This window comes from Vigna unguiculata, chromosome 5, assembly GCF_004118075.2.
Source record: "Vigna unguiculata cultivar IT97K-499-35 chromosome 5, ASM411807v1, whole genome shotgun sequence".
In the NCBI taxonomy this organism is placed as follows: domain Eukaryota; kingdom Viridiplantae; phylum Streptophyta; class Magnoliopsida; order Fabales; family Fabaceae; genus Vigna; species Vigna unguiculata.
In genome coordinates, this window is record NC_040283.1 from 30,576,217 (window position 1) to 30,582,216 (window position 6,000).

Consider the following 6,000-nt stretch of genomic DNA (forward strand, 5'->3'; position numbering starts at 1 on the left):
ATATGATATGCATAATTTGAGTATTATGTATATAAATAAATCAAATAATTTTAAGATATAATATAAATTTTGTATAAAAAAATAAAATTTTGTTGAAAAATTCATATTTGTAAGGTCCTATTCTTTTTATGACCCTTTAATAAGAGGGTTGCTCCAAATTTGATGGGCCAAAGAACTGGCCCAAAGGTTATAGCTGCTCCGAAGTTTGCCCTAACGCTTCCACTCTCATTCTCTCACAGATCCAGCCGTCACCTCTCTTTCCCTCTCACAGAAAGCTCTGCTAGGGTTAGGTTTCTGCCATCTTCAAGCTAGCTCAAAGTTGATTTCTACCCCATGCAAGTATTGTTGCTAGCCTATACTGGCCTCCATTGTTCCTTTGTGCATTTTCCAGTTAGGGTTTCCAAGTAACCCATCTCGTGTTTCTGCTTCGTTATCTTTTCAGCTCCTCCGTTCGTTCCTTGAGTTGCTGTGTTCCCCACGCTTGGCTGCCAAAGCCCTTTTTATCCCCTTTCCATGTAAGGGAAGCTAGAACCCACTCGTGTACTTCGTTTTTATTGTTGTTTTACTGTTGTGCTGAGGGTCTTTGGCTGATTTGAGGTTCTGAGTGCTTGAAATGTGTTTGGCGTGTTGTTTTGGATTGGTGGGTACGACTGTTGCAGGAGAACAGTGGCGAGACTTGTTAATCTCGCCCAAGCGAGCCAGTCTCGCCTAGGCGAGATGAATAGGGACTCGCCTAGAACTTTTTGCGCGAAAGGTCGCCCAAGCGACCAGCTCAGCTTTTTGAGCGAGCGAGCACCTCGCCCAAGCGAGATCCCGCGTGTGCTCCTGCCCCTTTTTCGAGCCCTCGCCTAGGCGAAGGGGAGCTCGCCTGGGCGAGAACATCTCGCCTGAGCGAGACCCTTAAACCTGAGCGAGGGGCTGGGCGAGACAGTGCGTTGTTGGATTGTTTTGTTGATCTCGGATGGTTGGTATTTATTTAAGTATGATTTCTATGATGAGAAATATATAATAGAGTGTTATGTATGTGTGGCATGATTCATGGATTGTGAATGATGGGTTTGGTATGAATTTGGCATGTGAACTAAATGAGGTGGTTATTATTCAAGTGACATGATAACGAGATGAGTTGAATCTTATGTACATGGATGGGTTATGAGGAGTTGGAATGAGTTGGACCTGGAAACATGAAAGGTATTGGCTTTAAAGGTTGACATAATGAATATATCTTTGCATGGCGAATACTACTTGACTGTGTGATCATGTTTTGTCTGTGTCAGTGCATAATTCCTTGGGGTCTCTAGGTTAGACTTTCAAGGTCGCGCTTCAGTGGTCAGGACGTAATTCCATGGCCCTTGTTAGTGGGTGTCCATGGTGGTGCCCCATCTGTATAACTAGGTAAGGATTCAAGGTAAGGTTGCATCCTGACACTCTAAGGAGTTAGTTAGTCTCACCTAGAGCGGACTGACTCCTGTGGTGAGAGTAGGAGGAGGCCTGAAATTCTCTAAGGGCTAACCTTGTGGTGAGGGATTTGATTTATTGTAACACTGTAACACGTAGCTCGGGGGTGAGCAGAGGTATCCACCACAAGTGCAAGCATCCGCTGAATCCGACCAGGTTATACGTATCCGAATGAGTCGAGTCGAGTCATAGTGTATTGGTTGAAGAGTCTTGACATGCTTGGATGATGTATGTATATTGGATGGTGAAAAATATATATGATTGTGTGATTAAAAACATTGTTGGCTCTAGCTTACCCTTTTCTTGTTGGTTGATTTGTATGTTGTGTTCTTATCTTCACGATGATCATCAATTTATTGATAGGAGCAGATGCGAGGGATAATCGTGGTCATCAAGGAAGAGACGACTCTGCTGCATAGTTTTCTAGGGATATCTTTAGAGCTACGGCCTATGTATTTGTCAGTCTTTGCATTTCCTTGTGGTTCCAGTAGACTGTTCATCATGTTCTTTTTTGTGGCACCGTGGTGTGCCTTGGTTGTAAGGCGTTATGTTTAAACTCTAGGACTGTGCTGCTATATTATAATTGTGTGACATTTTCTTTTAATTACATGCATTAATTAATTGGGACGTTACATTTATGGTATTAGAGCAGTCATTCCTTAGGTTTGTGGACTTGGATGTCCGCTTAGCTTTCTTTGTGTCTTCTGAGTGTTCTTAGTTAAATTCTTGCCTTTATCAAGTCTAACCAAGTGATTTTCTGTGTGCCACTGATCCATGGCACCTCCTCGTAGGACTTCGAAATCATCTCAAGGTGACGTACCCGATATCGCCAGGGCAATAGAGGCGATGGTAGCTGCTATGACGCAGCAGAGCATGGCGATGATGCAACAACACGAAGCATCCATGCAGCGACAGGCAATGTCGCTTGAGCAGCAACAGCTTGTGATGCAACAGATGGAAGCTGCTAGGGCAGCTGCTGAGGATGCCCATCGGCAGCACATGGAGGCACTCCGCCAGCTGGAGGAGAATGGGGCGACTGCCCCTGTGTTTGGCCCAGAGCCACGGCCACCAGTCAGGGAGTGGAGTCTGGAAGACTTCTTGAAACACCATCCCGTGAAGTTCAACGGGAAGACTAGTCCAGATGCAGTCGATCAGTGGCTGAAGGATCTAGAGAGAATCTTCGATGCGAAGATGTGCCCAGTAGATAACAGGTTGGCCTTTGCCGTCTACATGTTGACCGGGGAAGTTGAACACTAGTGGATGAGCATGAAGTCCATCATGGAGGAGAGATGAGAGCCGGTGACTTGGGAGGCCTTCAGGGGAAAGTTCCTCTCGGAATATTTCTCGGACAACGTCAGATATGCCAAGGAGGTGGAATTCCTCCAGCTCACACAGGGAGGGAAGTCAGTAGCTGAATATGCTGAGAAGTTCAAGCATATCAGTCGTTTCTACACCTTGCCACTCGACGAGGAGTGGAGATGTCGCAAGTTTGAAAATGGACTCTGCGGTGACATTCGCTTGATGGTAGCACCCTTGTCCATCAAGGATTTTGCTGCTCTGGTGGAGAAGGCCAGGGTAATGGAGAAGGATAAGAGCGAAGTGGAGAGTCAGAGGCCTCAGCAGTCTCAGAGGATTGGAGGACCATCTGGGTCCAAACCCAAACATGAGGAGCGGAGGAGATCGTATGACAAACCTCACCACCAGTCTCAGGGGTCTAGGGGTCTTCCTCCCTAGCAGGGTCAAGTCTAGTGCTATATATGTGGAGGTCCTCACCTGAGGAGCGCTTGCCCACGCATGGAGGGTTACCGTAGATGCAACAACTGTGGCAAGGAGGGCCACTTTGGGAAGGATTGTCCCACCCTTGCTAGGGTAGCAGCACGCCCTCCAGTTCAGGCTCCTCACTAGCACCAGCGGAGAGATAGAGGCAACAGGTCTCAGGCGACAGGCAGGGTGTATGCCATGACCGGAGCAGAGGCCGCAAGCTCAGGTAATCTTGTTATGGGTCGATGCATGATAGCTGGTGAATCCTTGTGTGTATTGTATGATTCTGGAGCGACACACTCCTTTGTGTCAATTGCTTGTGTGGAGTGTCTGGGTCTGCCGGTGTGCGAACTATAGTGTGAACTTGCAGTATCTACCCCGACATCGGGTCTAGTCAGGACGTCGTCCTTATGTTCTAGGTGCCTAGTGGAGGTGGGGGGACGCAGGTACAAGGTAAATCTAATCTGCCTACCTCTGCAGGAGTTGGAGGTAATCTTAGGGATGGATTGGCTCTCTGCCAATCGCATTCTGATAGATTATCGGGAGAAAAGATTGTTGTTCCCCGACTCAGAGGAATTGGAGTTGGTGTCTCCTTAGGGAGTGGTGAAGGAGATCCAGAGTGGCGCGCAATGCTTCATAATCTTCGCTCGTATGGAGGTGGGAGAGAGAGAGAGGGAACATCAGTTATACCGGTAGTGCATGAGTTTGAAGACGTATTTTCAGATGAGGTACCAAGATTACCCCTAGTAGAGAAGTGAAGTTCTCTATTGATCTGGTACTAGGGACAGGCCCAGTCTCGATGGCCCCGTATCGTATGGCTCTGGTAGAGTTAGTGGAACTTAAGAAACAAATATAGGAACTGATGGAGAAGCAGTTCATCCAACCCAGCACCTCGCCTTGGGGAGCACCAGTGCTGTTGGTGAAGAAGAAGGATGGGAGTTCACGCCTGTGTGTGGACTACAGGCAACTGACCAAATGATGATCAAAAATAAGTATCCGCTCCTAAGAATCGACGACTTGATGGATCAGTTACATGGATCGTCAGTTTTCTCGAAAATCGATCTGCGGTCGAGATACCATCAGATTCTGGTAAAGGCTGATGATGTACAGAAGACGGTCTTCAGGTCCAGATATGGCCATTACGAGTATGTGGTTATGCCTTTTGGTGTGACCAATGCTCTGACGATGTTCATGGACTACATGAACAAGATCTTCCGGCCTTTCCTAGATAAGTTTGTCGTAGTCTTCATAGACGACATCCTTATCTATTCCAGGACTTAGGAGGAGCATGCAGAACACCTGAGATTGGTGCTTGGTGTTCTGAGGGAGAAGCAGCTGTATGCCAAGTTGTCCAAGTGTGAGTTCATGATGGGTGAGGTTCAGTTTTTGGGGCATGTGATATCCGCCCAGGGGATTGCAGTGGACCCAACGAAGGTCGAGGCAGTGGTAAAGTGGGAAAGTCCTAAGTCGGCCACAGAGATCAGGAGCTTTATGGGGTTAGCAGGCTACTATAGGAGATTCATAGAGGGATTCTCCAAGATAGTGGCACCCTTGACACTACTTACTCGGAAGGACCAACCCTTCACTTGGACGGACAAGTGTGAGGAGAGTTTCCAGGAGCTTAAACGGAGGTTGACTAGTGCCCCCATATTGGTAATTCCGGATGTTGGGAATCCGTTTGAAGTCTACTGCGACGCGTCTCATCATGGGTTCGGCTGTGTTCTGATGCAAGAGAAGAAGGTTGTAACGTATGCTTCGAGGCAACTTAAGGTGCATGAGCGTAACTATCCCATTCGTGACCTGGAGTTGGCAGCTATAGTATTTGCCTTGAAGATCTGGAGACACTATCTTTATGGTGCTCAGTTCCGAGTGTTCAGTGATCATAAGAGCCTCAAGTATTTGTTTGACCATAAGGAGCTGAACATGAGACATAGAAGATGGATGGAATTCCTAAAGGATTATGACTTCGAGCTCCTATATCACCCAGGGAAGGCAAATGTGGTGGCTGATGCCTTGAGTAGGAAGATCGTACATGTTGCACACCTTATGATCAAAGAGGTGAAGTTACTAGAGGAATTCTGGGATATGAGGCTACAGGTGGAGGTAGGGTCTGAGTTCATTAGATGTAGTACCCTAACTATATCTAGTGACTTCTTGGGCTTAGTGAGAGAGAGACAGTTATTGGATGCCAGTCTGAACAGAGTCAGGGAACAGCTTGGGTTAGATGAGGCTAAAGATTTTGCTTTGGGTGATGATGGTATACTGAGGTTTCAGGGTAGGGTATGCGTACCTGATGATGTCGAGGTGAAGAAGTTAATTCTGGAAGAAGGACACAAGAGTCGTCTTAGTTTGCATCCTGGCATGACTAAGATGTACCAGGATCTTAAGGAGACCTTCTGGTGACAGGGAATGAAGAGGGATGTTGCTCAGTTTGTATCGGCCTGTTTGACATGTCAGAAGGCGAAGGTGGAGCATCAGAGACCCGGTGGGATCCTACAGCCCTTGGAGATACCAGTGTGGAAATGGGACAGCATCTCGATGGACTTTGTGACCCATTTGCCACGGACTTTTAGAGGACATGACATCATCTGGGTAATAGTGGATCGGCTGACCAAGAGTGCCCACTTCTTGGCGATGAACTTGAGGATGTCCATGGCCAAATTAACCCAGCTGTACATTAAGGAGATCGTGAGGTTGCATGGAGTACCTTCGAGCATAGTTTCTGACAGAGACCCACGGTTTACATCCTGGTTCTGGCAAACCTTACATGAGGCTTTGGGG